A 26,402-nucleotide genomic window follows, 5' to 3' on the forward strand; every position below is an offset into this window, starting at 1 on the left:
CCATATCCATTATCTTTGACAGAGATAGTAGATTCACTTCGAGGTTCTGGCAGTCGCTACAAAGTTCCCTAGGAACTAGGCTGGACATGAGTACAGCCTACCATCCACAGAACGACGAACAAAGTGAGAGGACTATCCAAACCTTGGAAGATATGTTGCGAGCCTGCGTGATCGACTTTGGGAAGACATGGGATACTCATTTACCCCTTGTCGAATTTTCCTACAACAACAGTTATCACACGAGCATAAAAGCTGCTCCATTCGAGGCCCTCTATGGCCGAAAGTGCAGATCCCCTCTATGCTGGTCAAAGGTGGGTGACACCCAGTTAGCTAGAGGACGAGTTCCTGACAGCACTCTCACAGGTCCGGAGATCATTCGGGAAATGACAGAGAAAATCGTTCAGATTCGCGAACGATTGAAAGCCTCTAGAGACCGACAGAAAAGCTACGCAGATAAACGAAGGAAACCGTTGGAATTCCAGGTGGGCGACCGTGTTCTATTGAGGGTCTCACCCTGGAAGGGCTTAATACGCTTTGGAAACCGTGGAAAGCTAAATCCAAGATACATAGGGCCTTTCGAGATTCTCGCTAGAATCGGCCCTGTAGCTTACAAACTTAACTTACCCCGCGAACTCAGTAACATACATTCTACTTTTCACGTCTCGAACTTGAAAAAGTGTCTGTCCGACGAGACTCTTGTAATCCCACTCGACGAGATCGAGAGCAACGAGAGCCTCAACTTCGTGGAAGAACCTGTGGAGATCATAGACCGGGAGGTCAAGCAAACGTAACAAAGCCGTATCCCGATAGTGAAGGTTTGCTGGAACGCCAAGCGAGGACCTGAATTCACTTGGGAGCGAGAGGATCAGATGAAACTGAAATATCCTCGTCTTTTTACTTAGTTATTTGTAACTACTTATTTGCTTAAACTCTAATTTCGGGACGAAATTCCTTCTAACAGGGGAGATGATGTGACAACCCGAAATTTCTATTATGTACAACCATTCACTTCAATAGAAGTCAGAACTGTTTCTGCTAACTTTTAAGCTTTTTGGAGTCAGTTTGAGTGTTTTAAAGCTTAGTACTTCAAGAGATTACTGGAGAGAGGATACTCTAGGGTTTATTGTACATCAATAAAGTCTCAAAACTCCAAGAGTTTGGAGTTTACGGCCCAAACATGGTGTTTACGGCCGTAAACTCTAAGGAGTATAAATATGACACTTAGTCATTTTATACACTTTTTTACCATTTTCAAGTCTAGAAACTCATTTCTCTCTCAAGTAGCATCCGATTTTCCTTCTTGATCTTCAACTTTGTAAGTGTTTCTTGCCTTAATTAGTTGATATCCTTCATCACCTAGTGATCTTACATGATTTCATCCATGAAATCATTCCATTTGTTTAGATCTTCAAGCATTCTTCATTTCACCAAGAACACCAAGAACACACACTAGTGTTCTTGGGCCGTGAACACCCTTTCAAGCTCCTTTATTGTAAGTATTCTTACCCTAGAGTGTTATAAGGCTTGTTTCACTTCTTATTCAACTAGAAAACACAAAGAAACACAAGATCAAAGGTGTTTACGGTCAAGACATGTTCTTGAACCGTAAACCCTAATGAAAGGGCCATTGTGAGCCCTAGTCCCTTACTAAGCCTTGGATACTAGTCTAGATCACTACCTGGAAGTGTTTAGGACCTTAAACATCAAAAAGACCAAGAACTCACAGAGTTTACGGCCGTAAACTCATAAAGAAATGGTCCATGGGCCGTAAACTCTATAAGTTGATGCCATGGTGCCACAATCACTTCCTAAGGCTTAGACTTGAAGTTAGGATACTTCTTTATGACTTATAAGACCTCAAAACAGCAAATGGTAGAAGTTACCATGGGTTTACGGCCGTAAACCCATTGGGACCGTAAACTCATGAAGAGTTTACCCTTGGACCGTAAACTCAAAAACAAAGCCCTACAACCCTTAGATGCAATCCGTGGTACTTATAGCACTTGAATCAAAGTGTTTTTCATGTCCTAGGGTGTCTTAACTTGGTTAATTAGTTGTTTAATGACTAATTGGATACATATATGTGTTATTATATGTTAACTAGGATCCTTGTGTGTGCTCAAGTCTTCACTTGACACTTAGCATCCTATAACATCCGTTCATCCAAACCACTCACTACAACTGAGTTCATACCCCTTAATCTATCTTTGAAATGATTTTAAATGCTCTATTATGGGGGGGGGATACAAGTTGAAACATTATAGTTATTATATCAATCACATGTGATTAATAACTATCAAACAAAGGATTTGCTATTCAATTAGCTGTTTTAACAAACAAAACTACTTCAAATGGTCATCAATTACTTTTACATGTTAAATACTTTTATTCAAACGCTTTTAAACTTATACTTGTTCTAATGCATATCTATATAGATATAGTTATATAAGTAGGATTGAAAGGGCTTAGGACTGATAGTTTGCCTTACTTCCTGTTCCTTGTTTGGTTGTGGACTTAGGGTATCGGTTATTTGTCCGAAGGTCGTTTGAATCTTAGTTATATAACATATATATGTGTATAGATATAAAGGTTCCTTCATTCAGTTCAATACCTTTGGGTAGCAAAGGTATACAAACATGTTCATTTATACAAACAACATTGCTAGTAAACTATAATAGGTATAGTTAGGAAGTTACTAATACTATTACTAGAATAGTGAAACATACAATGAGTCAGTTCATACATGAGTAAATACATACTATGATGAGAAACAAACATAACATACAGATAGAGAATACTATGATGAGAAACAAACATAACATATAGATAGAGAACACTATGACGAGAAACAAACATAACGCACTATGATGAGAAACAAACAATAACACACAGAGAGAACATACATACATACTAGATAGAGAGAGAACATACAATACAACCAGTACACACAATACATATACAAGAACACTACTACAGTTATGTGAGCCACGTAACGGGGCATGGCATCACCTGTCATGGCTCATTTTGTATCCAGAATCTCCTTAAGTGGAGAGCGTTGAGTTTGTGTATAGATCTATACTGGATTGACTATCCTACATTTTGCTGCTAGCTACAGTGGGACTTGCAAGTCTACGGGTGCCAAACGTCATTTCTTCCGACATCTTACATCGTCGTGTTTCTAGTCGGTAGTATGGTACAAGCCGATCACATAGTACTTTAAATAACAATTGGTTTAAGGTAGTTAGTACAGCAGTAGTTACTTAATACAACACTACAGTACTATTTTATTTCCCCATTGCATTCACTTTGTGATCTTCACACAATGAACAGTAATGTAAACACTATATTTATGGATAATGATAGTCAGATTTTGGGAAAATACATACTCTTACATGAGACTTACATACAAACATTTGATGCCATGGTAGAAGGCTACTTTTAGTAGAAAACATAGGGTTTTCTAGGAGATTCAAACATTTACAAACTTATACATCAAGTACTTACAAACTCTTTCATACAAACACCGACACTAAAATACTTATGATCTCAGCAGCTTTAAAGCTGATAAACTCTTTCAAAATAACTTGTATTCTCAGGTCATCAGTAGACAGGTACCGATGCCAGGCTTTTGAGAAGATGGAGCATTCAAGACTCCTCTCATATTTTGATTTACTTTTTGGTGTCTATTAAACTTTACAGAATACACTTGTATTAAATTATATTATTAATGCAATGGATGATGTTGTTGCTTGTTTACTACTATGCATTGTTGTGATACTGAACATGACGTCCTCCACCCATGAACATTTCCGCCATTCCGGTTTTGGGGTGTGACAGAGTCCTCTTCAAAGTTTCCAAGTGTTAGTGGTGATTTGTGATTCCACTTGAGGCATTCACATTATTGGTGCTAGGCTCTTGAAACTCCAAGCAACAAGCTACAACAAAAGGTATGTTATCTAACTTGTTTTTTTACACAAGTATCAAAGTTTTGTATGCTAGTTAGGGTAATACCTTGGAAATCAAAGTTTGCATGTATAATAGAGAAAACATAGATCCAAGGTATTTAGGGTTGCATGTACACCTTAGGAGTGTTAGAATGCTCAAAACCCTTCAGTGGTATCAAAGCCTAGGCTTGTTTTCAATTATACTTGATGCTACTTGTTGTTTGAAGTTGAAAAAATCGAGTTTTATGCATTCTGACTGATGAACTCGCCGATTCCACTGATGGACTCGACGAGTCCATGTACAAATTGAGCTACTCGATGAGTCCAATTCATGGACTCGCCGAGTTGGCTGGGCAAAGTGCAGAAAATCAATTGTTTGGCCACAATTGGATATTATCATTACCCCAAACTGTTTTGAATCATAAAATATGTTTTTTTAAGATATGGTAATGATCATGCTCATCCATTTGAAAGGTGATTGTCAAAATTTCATGTTTTGTATTAGTTTATATTATTAGTCTAATTACATGGAATTTGTTTGATTTGAATCATCTTGTTCATATGAGTTTAATCAAGAACTTGAACATGCTTGTTAGTTTAATTGATGATATTGATGATTTTAATGGACTCCATAACTTGTCCTTAAGTTATGGAATTCCAAAAGTTTTTCCATTTAAATAAATCATTAAAAGTCATAGGTTATAGAAAAATGAAGAGTCTCATTTTAAAAGACCATTAAACTCATATGTTATGAAGTTGAAAAGTTTGGAAGAGTTTCAAAACTTGCCCTCGAGTTTTGGAATTTGTAAAGTCACACATTAAAACTTTAATTCAAAACCCTAGAATTTTAAAAGATTAAAATTCAACCCTTATACTATTATAATATTATAAGTTTAATAATATATATGTATAAGAACAAGTCAGACTTACCGTTAGTAGGCCTCATTCACGAAGCCGGTCTATAAGGGGGGGGGGGTATAAGGTTACTGCCTATAAAATGGTGGTTTAATGGGTGTCCACTCTCACCCACCGCTTCCTTGACTGGTGGAGGGTCGTTAGCCGAACGGGTAGGACAAAAACTATAATTCTCATTAAAAGTATAATGATAAATATAAAGTAACTAAACCTTTTATAAATTCCCAATCTTAGTTACTTTAGGAAAATGTGAAATTGATGCTAACCCATGAAATTACACTTTGCACCTTACCAAGTCGTTAGTGGAGCGTGTGTGGTTAACCGGAACACTAACATGGACTACTAAGGGTGGAAAAGGGTAGCTTAATGTTTGTCATAGATCGATGGAGTGTGTGTGGTTCACCGGCACATCGATTAGGTGATAAATGACATTAAGAGTACCAAGTATATTTGCATGTTTATTCACACCTTGTTTGTGATCCTCGGTATCCCAATCACCAACTTGAAGGGCATAATCGAGATTTTAACATGCCATTGAAAAGTTCAATGAGTCTCAAAAGAATCTAGGAATTTCAATTCATCTAAAACCTACTAAATCAATTTCGTTTTTCATGGTGAAAATTGGTAAATCGTTATTTACCTACCTTCAAATATTTTGCAACTTGGATAACGACATCCCTCTTTCAAATTGTAAAATATTGTGTTGGGTCCTAACCTTAATATTTCATTTTGGGTGTTATATTAAGGACTCTATATCTAATCTAAACTTTGTTTTTCTTCTTTTTCAGATGTCTTCCAACAATGTTGCTTCTGGATCAAACCCTACCGGCTCCTTCTCTCTCATTAACCTTTGTAGGAGAGTCATCTTTGATGGAACTAATTTCAATGATTGGATTAGGAACATAAGGATGGTGACTCGTTATGAGGACACAGAATATATCCTCGACAAAGAGCTGAAGGAAATTGATGAGTCTACTGCTACTCCTCAGGAGATTGCTGATTTTAGGGCACATGAAAAAGATGCCACCAAGGTAGCTTGTATCATGCTTGCCACAATGTCCCCTGAATTCCAAAAGTCCTATGAGGACTTCTACCCTTTTGAGATGCACCAGGACCTGATGGAAAGATACCATCAGAGTGATCGTCAAAAGAGGTATGAAATCATCTCTTCCATGATAACAACCAGGATGAAGGATGGTGAAGCCATCATATGCCACTTGCAGAAGATGCAAAGGTTTGTGGACCGATTGCTAAAGTTGAATGTGAACTTCCCTGAGGAGCTGGCTATTGATATGATACTACACTCCTTACCTCCATGTTATGATCAGTTCCGCATGACCTATCATATGAACAAGGAGGAGGTCACACTTAGCAAACTTCAAGGACTTTTGAGGACAACCGAAACTGGTCTCAAAGGTAAGTCGGTTATTACTACTCCTACTACCGCCCCTGTTTTGGAAATCGGAGAAGGCAAGGGAAAGAAGAGGAAGACCCCTTCCAAGGGTCACAAGGGAAAGTCTTTTGATGGGTCCTCTTCAACAAAGACTAAAGTCGGTCCTGCTACTCCTTCCTCCAACCCAAAAGAAGCAGAGTGCTTCTATTGTCATGATAAGGGGCACTGGAAGCGAAGCTGCCCAAAGTACTTGCAGGATGTTAAGGATGGGAAAGTAAAACCCACCCGTGCATGTATTTACACTATATTGTCTAATAACTCACCACATTCTAATTCTTGGGTTCTTGATACAGGTTGTGGTATTCACATTTGTTCTGATTTGTAGGGACTAAAAAGAAGTGAGGATGTGGAGCACGAGAAGATAAACTTAATCATGGGGAATAGGAAAGCTTCACCTGTCACCAAGATTGGAGTTTATTATTTCTTTCTTTGTAGTGGGTTAAAGTTAGATTTGAATAATTGTTGTTACTCGTCTGAAATGGCGAGAAATATTATTTCTTTTCATGGTTTGTACAAACAAGGTTTCACATTTTCGTTTGATAATGAAATTGGTGCAATAAATGCTTATTATAATGGTGTTTTTTATTTTAAGGCATTACCTTGTAATGGTGTATATGAAACTGTGATGGTTGTAGATAACTTAGGAAATAATGTATTGCATATTGATTCATCCACTAGTTTGGATAAAGCATCCTTGTGGCATTGTCGTCTTGGACATGTCAACAAGAAGCGCATAGGACAACTCCAAAAGGCTGGAGTCTTGAAAGCATTTGACTTAAAGTCAGATGATAGTTGCGAACCTTGTTTGCTTGGAAAGATGACTAAGTCACCCTTCATTGGTACTTGTGAGAGGGGTGAAGGTTTGTTGGACCTCATACAAATAGATGTGTGTGGACCCTTCAGAACCGCCACAAGGGATGCTAACCGCTTCTATGTGACTTTTACTGATGATTACAACAGTTATGCCTATATCTACATAATTAAGCATAAGTCAGAAACCTTTGAGAAATTCAAAGAGTTCAAGCAGGAAGTGGAGAATCAGCTGGGCAGGAAGATAAAGATGCTCCGATCTGATCGAGGTGGTGAGTATCTTAGTATCGAGTTCCTAGACTATCTTAAGGAATGTGGAATTGTTTCACAATTGCCACCTCCTAGGACACCACAACTTAATGGTGTGGCTGAGAGCGCAATCGAACCTTATTGGACATGGTTCGTTCCATGATGAGTTGAGCTTCGTTACCTATCTCATTTTGGGGGTATGCCTTAGAGACTTCCGCCCATATCCTTAATCTAGTCCCTACCAAGAAGGTTGCCAATACACATCACGAGATGTGGACAGGGAAGGTTCCCTCGTTAGCACACATCAAGGTTTGGGGTTGTGAGGCTTTCGTAAGACGCGAGACTCATGATAAGCTGGAACCTCGAAGTGAGCGGTGTATTTTCATCGGCTACCCACAGAAATCCTTTGGTTATCTCTTCTACAGACCGAGTGACAATGTTGTCTTCGTTGTGAGGAGATGAGTCTTTCGTGAGAGAGAATTCATAAGCCAAGGAAACAGTGGGAGGCAAATTGACCTTGAAGAGCTTCAAGAGTCAAGCGGTGAAGGAACCTCAAACCCTAGCGATCAACCTGAGGAGGAAACTCCTGTTGAACCGATTGAAGAATCTGTACCTCTGAGGCGTTCCACAAGAGTTAGGAATACACCTGAGTTTTATGGTTTCCATATTACTACAGAAGGTGATACATTTATCAGTGATATCACAGTGGTAAATTTGGATGAACCTAACAGCTACAAGGAAGCCATGGCAGGACCTGAGTCTGCAAAGTGGAAATAGGCTATGGACAACGAGATTCAGTCCATATATGACAATCAAGTTTGGAACTTGGTTGACAATGTACTGGGTCGTAAGACAATCGGGTGCAAATGGATCTTCAAGAAGAAGACCGACATGAATGGGAGAGTACACACTTATAAGGCACGGCTGGTTATGAAGGGCTTTACTCAGGTGCTGTTTGTTTTTCCGAAGTGAAACTGTCTGAAGCTTGCGGACCACCTCTGCAGCCCTCTGCAGCAGAAGCGGTGGACCAAAGTGCTGCAGACTGTAATGAGAAGCATGTTTGTTTTTTTAACGTCTGCAGATATTAAAAAATTTAAAATAAAGTAATTTAATAAACCGAAAATAGTTTGTTAATACCAAAAATTTAATAATTGTAGTCTTAAAACATTGAAATAAAATTCAAACAACGAAATTAGTCTTACAATAACATTTTTAAATAAAATTCATACAACCAAACTTTAATAATTTTCATTCCATATTTTGCATCAATTGTTCGGCAATTTCATTCCGTAACTGGCTCATATATTCACGGTCCGCTGCAGTACCATGTGTTGGAATCTCATCTTCATCATTATCAACGACTGCATTGTTATTCCGAACCGAGACATTTGGTTCATCATATCGTGCAAAAAACTCATCACGTAGTCCCTCTCTTCTTATAAAATTATGAAGCGCAAAACATGCTAGGGTAATGTTTCGTTGTGTAACAAAATCCTAACTCATATCAAAAAATTGGTACTCAAATTCATACAATTGGTACTCAAATGCATAAGAAATCAGAAAATTGATACACAAATTCATACAATAGGTACTCAAATGCATAAGAAATCAGAAAAAAAAACTTACCTGATCTTGAAATCGAGGGCAGCAAGAAATCAGAAATTTGGTACTCAAATTCATACAATCGGTACTCAAATACATAAGAAATCAGAAAATTGGTACTCAAATTCATACAATCGGTACTCAAATCAATAAGAAATCAGAAAAAAAAGTTACCTGTTGAAGATCGAGGGCAGCAAGATGGCAGCAGCAAGCAGCAGCGGCGACCGGCGATTGAGGGGAACGGCGACCGGCGACCGGCGATGGGGTGGCAGCGGAGGCTGGAGTCAGACCACCTCTGGATCGATCGTTGGGAAGGATGCCGAGAAGAAGAAGGAGAACGAACGAGATGAGCAGCGGCGTTTTTTTTTGTTTAGGGCATAGGGTGTTTTTTTAGATGAGGTTAGAAGAGTTAAGTCCACTACTGTGTGGGGAAGAGGACGGGAAGAGGTTTTTGAGCCCGAAGTTTGCAGAAAAACAAACTGCTGCGAACCTAAAAGTGTTGCGCGTGTGCTGCGCCACGCAGCGCTAAGAGGTTAGAAGAGCTTTTTTTTAAAAAACAAACACAACCTCAAGCTCTGGGAGTTGACTATGATGAGACCTTCTCACCAGTAGCTAAGATTAAGTCTATTAGGGTTATGCTAGCCATAGCTGCATTTTATGATTATGAAATATGGAAAATGGATGTCAAAACTGCTTTCCTTAATGGAAAGTTGGCTGAGGATGTTTACATGAGCCAGCCAGAGGATTTTGTCAATACAGAGTACCGTAATAGAGTGTGTAAGCTTGAGAAATCCATTTAAGGATTGAAACAAGCATCTCGTAGATGAAATCTTTGTTTCGATGAGAAAGTCAAAGAGTTTGGCTTTTTGAGAAGCGAGGATGAGTCTTGTGTATATGTCAGAGCTAGTGGGAGTATAGTTAGCTTTTTCGTACTGTATATGGGTGACATACTACTCATAGGAAATGACATCCCAACCTTTCAGGAGGTTAAGTCCTGGCTTGGGAAGTGTTTCGCTATGAAGGACCTTGGACAACCTGCCTATATCCTAGGGATAAGGATTTTGAGAGAAAGGAGTAAGAGACTAATTGGACTTAGTCAAAGTACCTACTTGGACAAGGTATTGAAGAGGTTCAACATGCAGAATTCCAAGAAAGGTGACTTATCGATCCAGCATAATGCCAGACTGAGCAAAACTCAGAGTCCGAGTACAGAGGCTGAGATAGCTGAGATGAGTCGATTACCATATGCTTCCGCTGTTGGCTCGATCATGTATGCTATGACTTGTACTCGCCCTGATGTGGCCTTTTCTTTGAGCATGGTTAACAGATATCAGGGGAACCCTGGTAAGGCTCATTAGACCGCGATAAAGAATATTCTCAAGTACCTGCGAAGGACTAAGGACTGGGTTCTTGTCCTCGGTGGGAGTGATGACTTGAGAGTGACAGGGTATAGTGACACTAACTTTCAGACCGACAGAGATAATTTCCGCTTTTCAGTCGGGCTGGGTATTTACCTTGAATGGAGGAGCAGTTACTTGGAAAAGTTCCAAGCAGGGGACCGTAGCTGATTCAACATGCGAATCAGAGTACATAGCAGCAAGCGAAGCGGCAAAGGAGGCGATATGGCTGAAGAACTTCATTGGAGACCTTGGATTTGTACCAGCTATAAAGGAGCCTATGGAGATTTTCTCTGATAGCGACAGTGCGGTTGCCTTAGCCAAGGAACCAAGGGATCATGGCAGATCCAGACACATTGACAGAAAATATCACTTCATAAGACACAAGATAGAAGAAGGACTCCTCGTAGAAAAGAGGGTATCGTCAGAAGAGAACCCGGCAGATCCCCTCACGAAGGGACTGAATAGGGTTAAGCATTTACAGCATGCGAGGCACATTGGGCTGAAAGACCGTATTAGTTTTGATTACATAGTTATTTCTGAAACTTGTAATAGATAAAATGTAATTGACATTTGATGATTAAATAAAAGTTGTTGTTTATTTATGAGTAAAGTTGCTATCTTGTGTCAATTATTTACTATTGTTTTAATTTTGCATGTTTTGACTTCCAGAATAATAAGATTATTCAAACTGTCCACAGTCGATCATATTTTGGAAGTAGGTATTGAATCAAGACTGTCATGAATTTGGCTTGTAGATTGTCTGAAATGGTTAGACATTGTTGTGACATTCATGAGTTCTCATAAGTTCTGAGTATTGGATTAAACCCACACTCACTTATATCACTTCATGGAATTTATCTCGAGTGATCGGGAGACGATAATATCATATTAGTCTTCAAACAAAGAGATATTAGTTGTTGACTATGAGTTGGTTGTGCATTGTTAGTACGAAAACGCATCAGTAACTTGATGTTATAAAACGTGCTGTTGTGCATGATTTGGCGAATAGTTAGTACAAGCATATGAGTCGAAGTTTATTTGTTCCTTTTAGTCCTTAGAGGATTAAAAGGGATGTCTTGGGCCCTCGATGATTTTGTTTTGACTTATGTGTCGGGCCTGGTCAGAACTCAATTGATGTGTTCGATTAAGTTCTATGTCAAACAAATCGGAAATCGGGAAACAAACTGCTGGAAAATAAGTATGAAGTTGTTCCATGTATTTGTCTGCTGATATCTTGAGAACAGAGGATAATATGATCACTTGTCTAAAATGGCGCGTTCTAGTTCAACAAAGTTTTAAGAGCTACGATTGCTGGTCGGTTCCTGAAGTCGTACTTGCAACTATAGTTATTAGACTTATCCAAGTGGGAGACTGTTGGATAAGGTGTCTAAGTCCATAACTATATTTGGTATGTACTTGACCCGATTTAGCATGGTCCATTTGGGTTGCACTTCACCAGAACAATTTGGACTTTTGTGAAGAGGATATTTATGATTTATTAATATATTATAAGTTATAATATATTAATATGAAATCATGTTATTTAATTAGTATTGATCAAGAATTAATTTGGGAATAATCAATTGGTCAAAGGAGACTAATTAAATATATAGGGATTGATTGTGTAAATCATTCTTTCTTATAATGTGGGCTAATGATCCATGATTCCTTATGTTGGGCTTAACCCATGTGGTGACCCATGGATATTCCATGGAGGTTAAAACCCATGGATAATGAGGAATGTGGAAAGTCATGCACATTACGGTTTACATGGTGTAACCCTAATGTAACCACACTATATAAGAAGCCCTTTGGTTCAAGAAATTGGCACCTAGAGTCTTGACTAGTGTGTAGCCGATTTTTGTGAGCTAGAGAGTTCTCTTCCAAGTTTCCAAGTGTTAGTGGTGATTTGTGATTCCACTTGAGGCATTCACATTATTGGTGCTAGGGTCTTGAAACTCCAAGCAACAACCTACAACAAAAGGTATGTTATCTAACTTGTTTTATTACCCAAGTATCAAAGTTTTGTATGCTAGTTAGGGTAATACCTTGGAAATCAAAGTTTGCATGTATAATAGAGAAAACATAGATCCAAGATATTTAGGGTTGCATGTACACCTTAGGAGTGTTATAATGCTCAAAACCCTTCAAGGTCAACATAATATTGGTGAGTCCACAGGTTTTTGTATAATTTGAAAATACTTCCTTGAGTTTGCTAGGTCGGTGCTTATTGTATTCTCAAACTTATGTTAGTGGATCTATATGTACCAAACTATTGATTTAATGTTTTCAGGTAGTGGATTCAGATAGTTTAGTAATTATATCTAAATTTGAATCTTTGTTTAGGAATGGAAAGATGTATATTGTTACTTTCTCCAATTCTTGATATGGTTTATAGAATCCCTTGTTATTACTAGAGTAATATTATTCTAGTATTCTTTTAATATGTTGCGTGTACTACTATTCCCTTCGAGGAGTCCCTTAAGGAGTAGTAGCTAAAGTTTAACAATGTTACGGTGAGTTCCTATAATCGAGCTATGACTGTTGAGTGTTCCCCAAAAACCACGACACTTCATCGGATGTCGCAAATGTTTTTAGAAAGTTATACATGCTTCAACTTTCCGTCGGCTTGTAGCTAGCAACCAAAGGTGGAGTTTCAATCACATATAGATCTATACATATCTTTCCCGCTCACTTAATAATTAATGATTATAGGTCGGGGGCTAGCTGAAACTCTTTCAGCGTGTTGATGAATCGTGTGTCGTCTAATTCTTGTTGTGGGGGCCTCTCCTGGTCGGTTGTGTTGTTATTATTTATTTGTATTTATACGATATACTTAGTATATATATTATTCATCTTATAGATATATATATATATATATATATATATATATATATATATATATATATATATATAATCAAATTAGTGTGTTTTGCGTAGCCGAGTATTGGGGTAGAGTAACTGCTAGGTACTAAGCTTATCCAAAGGGTGGGTACAATAGCGATTGGAGTATTAGTGTTTCCTGGCAACTAGCCAGCGTAACAACTAGATATGATATTTTCTCTCAGTGTGAATCAGTATAACATCTAGGCATAATACTAACTTTGATCAGAGTATCCACCAGACATAATATCATCCTAATGTTATGATTATAACTATTTAACTAGTCTTATACAATTAGTAATAACTATGTAATATCTCTATTTTAACATGTATCACCCCCCCCCCCAGAAAAGGTTTAGAAAATGGGGCTGTGAAACGTGAAATCATTTGTGTAGGGTAGAACTCGGGAGTCCGGGTCTCGGGTGGCGTTCGGGAGTTAGTGGCAAGGAAATTTAGAGAGAGTGAGATGTGAGAAAGGATCAATCGAAACTTGTTATTTATAAGGGATTTTGGTGTGCGCGATGTGAAGTGCGTGCCGCACAACTTGCGCATGAACCACCTAGGTGTTGACATGTGTCCTCTTCTCATAATGTCATTTCATCTATATCCTGATGAAGTGGGGTGTCAGAGTACACGCCGACCGCTGCGTGCAATTTCATGCGAGGATATTTTATAAACTTTGAAAATTCGCAACTCTCGCTTACAAACTCCATTTTCAACAACTCTTATATATTCGTGTCGATCTCGATGTATACTACAACTCTCCTTTTGATCGTTTTGGCTAATACTCACATTCGTTTTTAGCCTATATTTTATAATCGTTATGATTTTATAAAAATCATAACTCTCTTATGCGGGTTTCGTTTTAGGCGTTCTTTATCTCTAAATCCTACTTTGAGTATAACTTCATTTCGTCTTTTGGTGACTTCTGAAAAGATCAACCGTTCTCATCGTATTTTTTGACGTTGTAAAGTTTAACACGCGGTAGATTTTTTATTTCCTATAAAAATCATATCTTTTCAATATTGTTTTGGATCTTTCCGAAGTTTATATTTTTAGGATTGTGGTAACGCGTATTGTAACGACCGTCACATGAGGTAATAATTATTGAATATTTCTTTAATTAATTGTTGGGCTAAGTATTTAATGGATGGATTATTTGAGTCGACCATTAGTGAGTGGGCCGAATAGTTGGGCTGCCCAGAAGACGTACGTTGGGCGTAGCCTTGGAGTACGCGGGGCGTAGAGGAGCATTGGATGTGGGGGACACATGCATGTACACACAACGTACAAAGGAGTACACACAACGTACGTGAGCAGATTCCAAACCCTAATTTTTAGGGTTTAAGCCATATAAATACGACATTATGACTCAAACCCTAGCCTCCTTACTAGCCTCTCAGCCTCATAAAATCCTAGAAACCCTTTCATACTTCATCCTTGTGTGTTTTTGGCCTTGTGAAGCTTACTTTGGTGATTTGGAGCTTGGAAGAAGAAAAGAAAAGTTGGAGAAGAAGAAGAACTTGAGTATCTTGAGCTCAAGGATCTGAGATTACCTCACCATTTGCCACTCATTAGAGGTATAAAGCTTTCAACTTTCCTCATGTATGCTTAGATATAGTGTAGTGATGTTTTGGGATCTTTTTAGTCCCAAGAATGGATCTTTATGACTCAAACTCGTTTCTAGGTCTAGGGTTGCCACCCTTAGTGACGTATGAGTCCCATAAGCAGTAAAGTGTCGATCTTTAAGGTCCATTTGTGACCATGCATGAGATCTAGCCATTCCCATGGAAGTTAGTTGCTATATTCCAAGTTTGGGTTCATTTGGTGGGTTGCAAGCCACCAAGTAGTCGACTTCATGAGTTAAGACATGCTAAGGACTTAGATCTGTAATACGGGCTAAAGGTCTTAATGGAATAAGCATTTTTGAAGTTGATGGCTTAACAGGGTAGTACGCTGGGCGTACAAGCGAGGACGTTGGGCGTACAAGCCATGCAGAAGTACGCGTCGCGTACAGAGGAGTCCGCCCAACGTACTCTCAGGTTTTGGGCTTTACGACGTTTGGGCCTCGGTTTGGGCAAATCTTTGGACTTATCAGCTATTGGGCCTTAATGGGCCATCAGAAGTCAGATTATGGACCAAGGACATGTTTGGTCCTAAGGGAAGTGTGACAACCCGAACCTTTTTCCGTTTTTATTAACCGATTTCCGTTAATAAAATTTGAATTTTATTAAGTTTCCGTCAAACATCTTGGTTTAGAAAATCATCTAGTTTTATATGATTAAACTTTTTATATGAATCGGAACCAAAAAATTCACGAAATCTCGAATTATACATTGATCAAAACATCGGTTTTCGGCCTAAGTGAGTTTACGGCCGTAAACCCGTGTACGGCCGTACACTCGTTTACGACCAGCGTCTAGTGGACCCCACCACCGACCACGAAGACCCCTATAAATACGAGACCCTACCCCTCATTTACACTTTTCTGGCCGAACACTCACTCCTTCTCTCTCTAAACTCGTGACCGTACACTCCTAAAACACTCTTAACCTTCCGAAAATCATCAAGAATCGTCATTGGGAGTCATTTCAGAGCATCTAGAACACGTTTCTCGTCGAATCCTGCATCCTCGTTCTTGAGTGTACGGTCGTGCACCCTTCAAATCTGCAAATCTTCATTGACCGCACACCAGTTTACGGCCGTACACACTTCAAACCTTCAAAGTCCGTACACCCTTCAAGAGGCAGTTTATGGCCGTACACCTGTTCACGGCCATAAACCCCCATACACGGCCGTACACACTTCCTAAGTGGCGCGTTAGACTGAAAACCCACTTTCCTCGATTCAATCAAGTCCCGGTAACATTCCTTAAGTGTCACACTACAACTCGAGGGTCTAACGAAATCGCTAATTTAGATACATTTATGTATTTAATTGTTATTAGGATTCCATTAAGTGTCACACTACAAATCGAGGGTCTTCAGTTCAGTCCGTTGATTCGACGCTTGAGCACAACTAACAGTGAGTTCATACCCCTATGCTTATATGATTTTTAATGTTTTCAGGGGGGGAATACAAGCCAAACACAAATGATTTTAACAAGTTTAAAATTTATGCCATTGACACAGTCAAACGATTTCCACGTTTTATAAAATATTTAGATATTTTATCCGTTTTGTACTATGTTGAGCATAAGGGACACTTTTACCTTGGAAACCTAATTGCATAGTTTTTAGAACAATTCACAAACCAAGTACATAACATTACAAGCAAACTATAATGGGTATAGTTTGGGGGATTCAATACACAGCTTTTATCGATTCAGATTTCATACATGGGTAAACATATAAACTATGACAGATTTAGTTTATGATATACATTACTACAATAGTACAACATTTAATAATTATTTAAGTATAATTATTACCTTATAGAGTATACAACGGATTCAAATACAAGAGAACACTACAGAAACTAGATTATACAAAGTTGTGAGACTCTACTTCAAAACTGTACCCTTAGGTGTACTGAATTAAATCCTATCATAGTATAACCAGAGTCTCCTGGAGGGAGAGCGTGAGATTTGTGAATAGATCTATTCGGGACTGACAATCCCACACCTGAACTGCTAGCTACAGTTAGGCAGGCATGTCTCGAGTGACAAATGTCATTTAACCGACACTTGAAGAACGTCTTAAAGGTCACTAGGTCATATCAAGCATGGTTATACGACTCACAATAGTATAAACTAACCATTTGTTTACAGGATTTCATTCTTCATTAGTTTTATTTTAAGTAATGAAACTACTATACATACTAGTGGTAGCCAGGGTTTTCAAACAGAACATACTATACAAAGGTTTTTGTACAAGAATACACTCATACTACGATTGATAGTAACTAAACATACAAACTAACTTTTTCCTATACTACAACAGGATACAATAACCTACATTCATAGTTAATTCTATAATTACTTAGTTTAGGCATCAGGGCTACATATGGAGAATATTCGATAGACTGTAGAATGTGTGGTTTCCGCCTCATTTCATGTTCCTTGTTTGGTTGTGGGCTTAGGGCAGATCCATATAATCAAATGTGTGTTCGATATTGGTTTATACATGGCTAGCATGAACTAAGTGATCATAGATGGAACTGATATTATCACACTTTTACTAAAGAAAATATTGGATTTTCTTGGAAACATACGAACATTTTCAAAGAGTCATCAACAGGTTTTCAATACAAAAACACCGCTTATGAACTCACCAGCTTTATGCTGATACTCTTTCAAACTGCTTGTATTCTCAGGAAATCAGTAGACAGGTACCTCCTGGAGTTTTGAGAAGACGGAGATTATAGATTCACGTCTTTTACTTTTGCTATACTTTTGAAGTGTATAAATATGAATCAAACCGATGTAAATATTTTTACTTAATGTAATGGTTGTGTTTACTTTGATTACTGTAATGCAATGGTTGTGATACTATACATGACGTCATCCACCCCCGAACGTTTCCGTCGTTCCGCTTTTGGGGGTGTGACAGATTGGTATCAAAGCTCTTGTTTATAGTGAACTAAGTATATCGAACCTTACATGGTATACAACTATAAACACTAAGGGGCCGAAGTGCTCTGAACTAGAAGTATACTTTTAAAATATAAGTATTTTATAAGAAGTATACAAGTATACATACGTACCAGAAACAATATCATAAGAAGAACAAAACAAAAGTATTTAGATGTTGGACACTGTGGTTAAACCTGGATAGTTATGTAATCATGACTGGGATCAATATAGCCTGATCAACTATATTTATTTGAGACATGACCACATTGTGTCTGGGAGTGATCAGGGTGTTGCAACATGCCTAAAACTTACCAAGCTATATACATCAAGATATCGATAGAACAGAGCATACAACTTAAAATACTATAGGAGTATTTTAGCTAGAGCCGAATACAGTATAGAGATTCATTCCAAGTGTTGGTACTTATTTCTTCCTAGCGATAGTTTACTTGCATTAGTAATCATTCTCTGTTAATCGCTTAGTAGAATACTTTATCTATCAGGATGAGATATATCTTGTTTCATATCTCTTGATTTAAAAATCTAGGGGACTTACCATCCTCTTCTTCCTGATTATTTTAGAAAAGATGCCTCCGAGAAAGAGACCCAACAGGAAGAACAACGACCCTCCTCCGCCACCACCTCCTCAGTTCGATCATGCCATGTTCCAGGCAGCAGTTACAGCCGTCGTGACTGCAGTAATGGCGCAAATAAACCTTGGTGGGGCTAGCGGATCCGGAGGTGGTACTCATCCCCATAATCTCGGCGATCAGGGACATCAAAAGGAGTGTTCCTATAAGGATTTCATGAATGCGAAACCCAAATCCTTCGAAGGCAATGGAGGAGTCATTGCCATAACCCGATGGTTCGAGAAGATCGAATCCATTTTCGAAATTTGCGCTTGTTCCGAGGCAACCAAAGTGAAGTTTGCCGCCTGCACCTTCACCGACAGAGCTCTGACCTGGTGGAATGGTCGAGTCAAATCCCTAACCCTGCTGGTAGTGAATGTCATGGGTTGGGAAAGCTTAAAAGAACTCATGCTCGCTGAGTACTGCCCAAGGGGCGAGATGCAGAAGTTAGAGCACGAGCTCTGGAACCTGAAGATGAAGGGTTCCGACATTGCCGCTTACACAGCTAGATTCTATGATCTGGCTCTTCTATGTCTGGGAATGGTCACCCCAGAAAGCAAAAAGATAGAAAGGTACATTTGGGGATTGACGCCCCCAACTCAAGGGAATGTCTTGGCTGCTAAGCCTTATACTTTTGACAGCGCCAAGTGCCTGGCGCAGACCCTAATAGATCACGGGGTTGATCTTGATGAAGTGATAGCAGCTCCTGGACCACCAAAGGCAAGTGGTGGGAAGAAAAAGTTCTGGAACAAACGAAAGGGCCAGTCTTCGCAGGAGCCCTCCAAGAAACAACAAACAGTGGCAGTCCACGTTGCTACTACTCCTGTTGCTGTTCCAACCACCCAAGCACCTGCCGGTAGGTATGCTGGTACCCTTCCAAGGTGCGACAAGTGCAACTTCCATCATCATGGGCAGTGCTGGGAGTTGTTGTGCAACAGTTGTGGTAAGAAGGGGCACACAGCTCGATTCTACAAGGCACCAGTTCAACCAACCAATCAGGCTCCTGGAGCGGGCACTGGTCAAGCATGTTATGGCTGTGGGGAGGTTGGGCACTTCAGAAGGAATTTCCCCAAGGCAAAAACAGCTGGCAACACAGGGAGAGTACTAGCGATGGGTCAGGAGGAGGCAGTTGCTGATCCCACTATTATTACAGGTACGTTTCTCCTCGACAACTCTTATGCATGCATTCTTTTTTATTCTGGTGCGGAGAGGAGTTTTGTTAGTCATGCATTTAAACATCTACTCAATTGTAAATCCCAACCTTTAACCGAAACATTTACCATTGAAATGGCTAACGGAAAGAAAGAGAGCACTAACGACATATTCATAGGCTGTACCCTTACCCTAAACGATCATTCCTTCCTCATCGACCTTATGCCAGTTTCCATAAAGAGCTTCGACATTATCATCGGCATGGATTGACTGAGCCCCAATCGTGCTGATATCCTTTGCTACGAAAAAGCCATCCGTCTCAATCTGACCTCGGGCGAAAATCTCATGGTTTACGGAGATAAACTCAGCTCAAACCTTCGTATCATTTCATGCATCCAAGCCCAGAAATATCTGCGTAAGGAGTGCCATGCATTCCTAGCCCATGTCGTTAACGAAAAAAAGGAAGTTAAGGACCTCGAGAGCGTCCCCGAAGTCTGCAACTTTCCTGATGTCTTCCCCGAAGATCTTCCCGGAATCCCTCCCGTGCACCAAGTCGAGTTCCGTATCGACTTAATACCCGGAGCTAATCCTGTAGCTAAATCTCCATACCGTCTAGCGCTGACAGAAATGCAAGAGTTATCCAGCCAGCTCAATGAGCTGCTCAGCAAAGGATTCATCAGACCAAGTTCCTCACCCTGGGGAGCTTCGATCTTATTCGTGAAAAAGAAAGATGGATCCTTTCGGATATGCATTGACTATCGAGAATTGAACAAGCTTACCATCAAGAACCATTATGCCTTACCCAGAATCGACGACCTATTCGATCAACATCAGGGAGCCAGTTACTTCTCAAAAATAGACCTAAGATCAGGGTACCATCAGTTGCGAGTTCATGAGAATGATGTTCCCAAGACAGAATTCTGAACTCGTTATGGACACTACGAGTTTGAAGTAATGCCCTTTGGTCTATCCAACGCACCGGCGGTATTCATGGACCTGATGAATCGGGTGTGCCGCCCTTTCCTAGACAAGTTCGTAATTATGTTCATTGATGATATACTTGTCTATTCCCGAAGCGAGGAAGATCATATACAACACTTGAGACTAGTGCTAGAAACTCTAAGGGCGGAGAAGCTCTATGCAAGTTTTCAAAGTGCGAATTATGGATCCGAAAAGTAACTTTCCTTGGTCACATGGTTAGCGAGGAAGGCATACACGTGGACCCTTCCAAGATCAAAGCGATTGAGAATTGGTCAGCACCGAAGACACCCACAAAATTCCATCAATTCTTGGGTCTCGCTGGCTACTATCGTAGGTTTATCCAGAACTTCTCCAAAATTGCTAAGCCTTTAACCACCCTGACTCAGAAAGGTGTAACCTTTAGTTGGGGAGAAAAGCAAGACACTGCGTTTCAAACATTGAAGCAAGCCCTATGCAACACACCTATCTTGTCTCTGCCCGAAGGGACGGAGGACTTCGTTGTCTACTGTGCTGCATCCAATCAGGGCCTAGGCTGTGTGCTCATTCAGCAAGGAAATGTTATTGCCTATGCCTCGAGACAGCTAAAAACACACGAAGTCAATTATACAACTCACGATCTAGAGTTAGGAGCAATGGTCTTCGCGTTAAAGATTTGGAGACATTATCTCTACGGAACCAAGTGCACTGTCTTCACCGACCATAAGAGTCTACAACATATCTTCGATCAGAAAGAGTTGAACATGAGACAGCGGCGATGGGTAGAGCTACTCAGTGATTACGAGTGCGAAATACGCTATCATCCCGGAAAGGCCAATGTGGTAGCGGATGCCCTCAGCCGAAAAGAGTATTCAGGTCGTAGAGTGAAGGCACTAACAATGAACATCCATTCCCATCTATCCGATCGAATCAGAGAGGCTCAGCTGGAAGCCTTAAAACCAGAGAACATGTCGGATGAAGCCTTGAGAGGGATGGAAAAGAACTTAGAGGTCAAAGGAGACGGAGTTTACTATTTCATGAACCGGATCTGAACCCCGAAGTACGGCGGTTATAGGGAGGTTGTCATGAACGAAGCTCACAAGACTAAATACTCCATTCACCCAGGTTCAGATAAGATGTATCTGGATCTCAAACAACTCTATTGGTGGCCGAACATAAAAGCAGAGATCGCTACCTTCGTGGGCAAGTGTCTGACTTGCGCCAAGGTGAAGGTGGAATATCAAAAGCCCTCAGGTCTAATTCAACAGCCCGAAATACCTGAGTGGAAGTGGGAAAGGATTACAATGGATTTCATCACTAAGTTGCCCAAGTCTCCGAGTGAGCACGATGCTATCTGGGTAATTGTCGATCGACTAACTAAATCCGCCCACTTCCTGCCAATCAAATAAAACTTCAAAATGGAGAAACTGACATGAATCTACCTTCGAGATATAGTCCGCCTGCATGGTGTACCTGTATCCATTATCTCCGATCGAGATAGCAGGTTTACCTCGAGATTTTGGCAGTCACTACAGAAGGCTCTTGGAACTAAGCTGGATATGAGCACAGCTTACCATCCACAGACAGATGGGCAGAGTGAGAGAACCATTCAAACATTGGAAGATATGTTGAGAGCCTGCGTCATCGACTTTGACATGTCGTGGGACACTCATTTACCCTTGGTAGAATTTTCCTACAACAACAGCTACCATACCAGCATCAAGGTTGCGCCGTTCGAAGCCCTCTATGGTCGTAAGTGCAGATCCCCTCTGTGTTGGGCTGAGGTGGGTGACATGCAGTTAGTCAAGGGTCAAGTCCCTGATAGCACTCTCACAGGCCCATAAATCATCCGAGAGACTACTGAAAAGATCGTACAAATCCGAGAACGACTAAAGGCTTCAAGAGATAGACAAAAGAGTTACGCCGATAAGAGACGAAAACCCTTCGAGTTCCAGGTTGGTGACCATGTTCTTTTGAAGGTCTCACCCTGGAAAGGCATGATACGCTTCGGAAAGTGTGGAAAGCTGAATCCAAGATACATAGGACCATTCGATATCCTTGCTAGGATCGGTCCCGTAGCATACAAACTTCGCCTACCACGAGAACTTAGCAACGCACATCCCGTCTTCCACGTGTCGAACCTAAAGAAGTGTCTGTCCGATGAGACACTTGTGATACCCCTCAATGAGATCGAAATAGACGAGAGCTTACACTTCGTGGAAGAACCCGTAGAAATCATGGATCGGGAAGTCAAACGAACGAAACAAAGCCGTATTCCGATAGTGAAGGTTCGCTGGAATGCCAAGCGGGGACCTGAATTCACTTGGGAGCGTGAAGATTCAATGAAACAAAAGTACCCTCATCTATTTCCGAGTCCATGATTTGTATTAAGTGTCTGAATTTCGGGACCAAAATTCCCTCTAACGGGGGGATGATGTGACAACCCGAACCTTTTTTCCGTTTTTATTAACCGATTTCCGTTAATAAAATTTGAATTTTATTAAGTTTCCGTCAAACTTCTTGGTTTAGAAAATCATCTAGTTTTATATGATTAAATTTTTTATATGAGTCAGAACCAAAAACTTCACGAAATCTCGAATTATTCATTGATCAAAACATCGGTTTTCGGCCTAAGTGAGTTTCCGGCCGTAAACCCATGTACGGCCGTACACTCGTTTACGGCCAGCGCCTGGTGGACCCCACCACCGACCACGAAGACCCCTATAAATACGAGACCCTACCCCTTATTTACACTTTTCTGGCCGAACACTCACTCCTTCTCTCTCTAAACTTGTGACCGTACACTCCTAAAACACTCTTAGCCTTCCGAAAATCATCAAGAATCGTCATTAGGAGTCATTTCGAAGCATCTAGAACACGTTTCTCGTCGAATCCAGCATCCTCGTTCTTGAGTGTACGGCCGTACACCCTTCAAATCTGCAAATCTTCTTTGACCGCACACCAGTTTACGACCGTAGACACTTCAAACCTTCAAAGGTCGTACACCCTTCAAGAGGCAGTTTACGGCCGTACACCAGTTTACGGCCGTACACCTGTTCACGGCCGTAAACCCCCATTCACGGCCGTACACACTTCCTAAGTGGCGCATTAGACTGAAAACCCACTTTCCTCGATTCAATCAAGTCCCGGTAACATTCCTTAACCGAAAGAAAGTGTTTTACTAACACTATATCTAACGAAATCGCTAATTTAGATACATTTATGTATTTAATTGTTATTAGGATTCCATTAAGTGTCACACTACAACTCGAGGGTCTTCATTTCAGTCCGTTGATTCGACGCTTGAGCACAACTCTATTGGTGGCCGAACATAAAAGCAGAGATCGCTACCTTCGTGGGCAAGTGTCTGATTTGCGCCAAGGTGAAGGTGGAATATCAAAAGCCCTCAGGTCTAATTCAACAGCCCGAAATACCTGAGTGGAAGTGGGAAAGGATTACAATGGATTTCATCACTAAGTTGCCCAAGTCTCCGAGTGAGCACGATGCTATCTGGGTAATTGTCGATCGACTAACTAAATCCGCCCACTTCCTGCCAATCAAATAAAACTTCAAAATGGAGAAACTGACATGAATCTACCTTCGAGATATAGTCCGCCTGCATGGTGTACCTGTATCCATTATCTCCGATCGAGATAGCAGGTTTACCTCGAGATTTTGGCAGTCACTACAGAAGGCTCTTGGAACTAAGCTGGATATGAGCACAGCTTACCATCCACAGACAGATGGGCAGAGTGAGAGAACCATTCAAACATTGGAAGATATGTTGAGAGCCTGCGTCATCGACTTTGACATGTCGTGGGACACTCATTTACCCTTGGTAGAATTTTCCTACAACAACAGCTACCATACCAGCATCAAGGTTGCGCCGTTCGAAGCCCTCTATGGTCGTAAGTGCAGATCCCCTCTGTGTTGGGCTGAGGTGGGTGACATGCAGTTAGTCAAGGGTCAAGTCCCTGATAGCACTCTCACGGGCCCATAAATCATCCGAGAGACTACTGAAAAGATCGTACAAATCCGAGAACGACTAAAGGCTTCAAGAGATAGACAAAAGAGTTACGCCGATAAGAGACGAAAACCCTTCGAGTTCCAGGTTGGTGACCATGTTCTTTTGAAGGTCTCACCCTGGAAAGGCATGATACGCTTCGGAAAGTGTGGAAAGCTGAATCCAAGATACATAGGACCATTCGATATCCTTGCTAGGATCGGTCCCGTAGCATACAAACTTCGCCTACCACGAGAACTTAGCAACGTACATCCCGTCTTCCACGTGTCGAACCTAAAGAAGTGTCTGTCCGATGAGACACTTGTGATACCCCTCAATGAGATCGAAATAGACGAGAGCTTACACTTCGTGGAAGAACCCGTAGAAATCATGGATCGGGAAGTCAAACGAACGAAACAAAGCCGTATTCCGATAGTGAAGGTTCGCTGGAATGCCAAGCGGGGACCTGAATTCACTTGGGAGCGTGAAGATTCAATGAAACAAAAGTACCCTCATCTATTTCCGAGTCCATGATTTGTATTAAGTGTCTGAATTTCGGGACGAAATTCCCTCTAACGGGGGGATGATGTGACAACCCGAACCTTTTTTCCGTTTTTATTAACCGATTTCCGTTAATAAAATTTGAATTTTATTAAGTTTCCGTCAAACTTCTTGGTTTAGAAAATCATCTAGTTTTATATGATTAAATTTTTTATATGAGTCAGAACCAAAAACTTCACGAAATCTCGAATTATTCATTGATCAAAACATCGGTTTTCGGCCTAAGTGAGTTTCCGGCCGTAAACCCATGTACGGCCGTACACTCGTTTACGGCCAGCGCCTGGTGGACCCCACCACCGACCACGAAGACCCCTATAAATACGAGACCCTACCCCTTATTTACACTTTTCTGGCCGAACACTCACTCCTTCTCTCTCTAAACTTGTGACCGTACACTCCTAAAACACTCTTAGCCTTCCGAAAATCATCAAGAATCGTCATTAGGAGTCATTTCGAAGCATCTAGAACACGTTTCTCGTCGAATCCAGCATCCTCGTTCTTGAGTGTACGGCCGTACACCCTTCAAATCTGCAAATCTTCTTTGACCGCACACCAGTTTACGACCGTACACACTTCAAACCTTCAAAGGTCGTACACCCTTCAAGAGGCAGTTTACGGCCGTACACCAGTTTACGGCCGTACACCTGTTCACAGCCGTAAACCCCCATTCACGGCCGTACACACTTCCTAAGTGGCGCATTATACTGAAAACCCACTTTCCTCGATTCAATCAAGTCCCGGTAACATTCCTTAACCGAAAGAAAGTGTTTTACTAACACTATATCTAACGAAATCGCTAATTTAGATACATTTATGTATTTAATTGTTATTAGGATTCCGTTAAGTGTCACACTACAACTCGAGGGTCTTCATTTCAGTCCGTTGATTCGACGCTTGAACACAACTAACAGTGAGTTCATACCCTATGCTTTTATGATTTTTAATGTTTTCAGGGGGGGATACAAGCCAAACACAAATGATTTTAACAAGTTTAAAATTTATGCCATTGATACAGTCAAACGATTTCCACGTTTTATAAAATATTTAGATATTTTATCCCTTTTGTACTATGTTGAGCATAAGGGACACTTTTACCTTGGAAACCTAATTGCATAGTTTTTAGAACAATTCACAAACCAAGTACATAACATTACAAGCAAACTATAATGGGTATAGTTTGGGGGATTCAATACACAGCTTTTATCGATTCAGATTTCATACATGGGTAAACATATAAACTATGACAGATTTAGTTTATGATATACATTACT

This window comes from Lactuca virosa, chromosome 4, assembly GCF_052849685.1.
Source record: "Lactuca virosa cultivar CGN04683 chromosome 4, Lactuca_virosa_CGN04683_v6, whole genome shotgun sequence".
Lineage (NCBI taxonomy): Eukaryota > Viridiplantae > Streptophyta > Magnoliopsida > Asterales > Asteraceae > Lactuca > Lactuca virosa.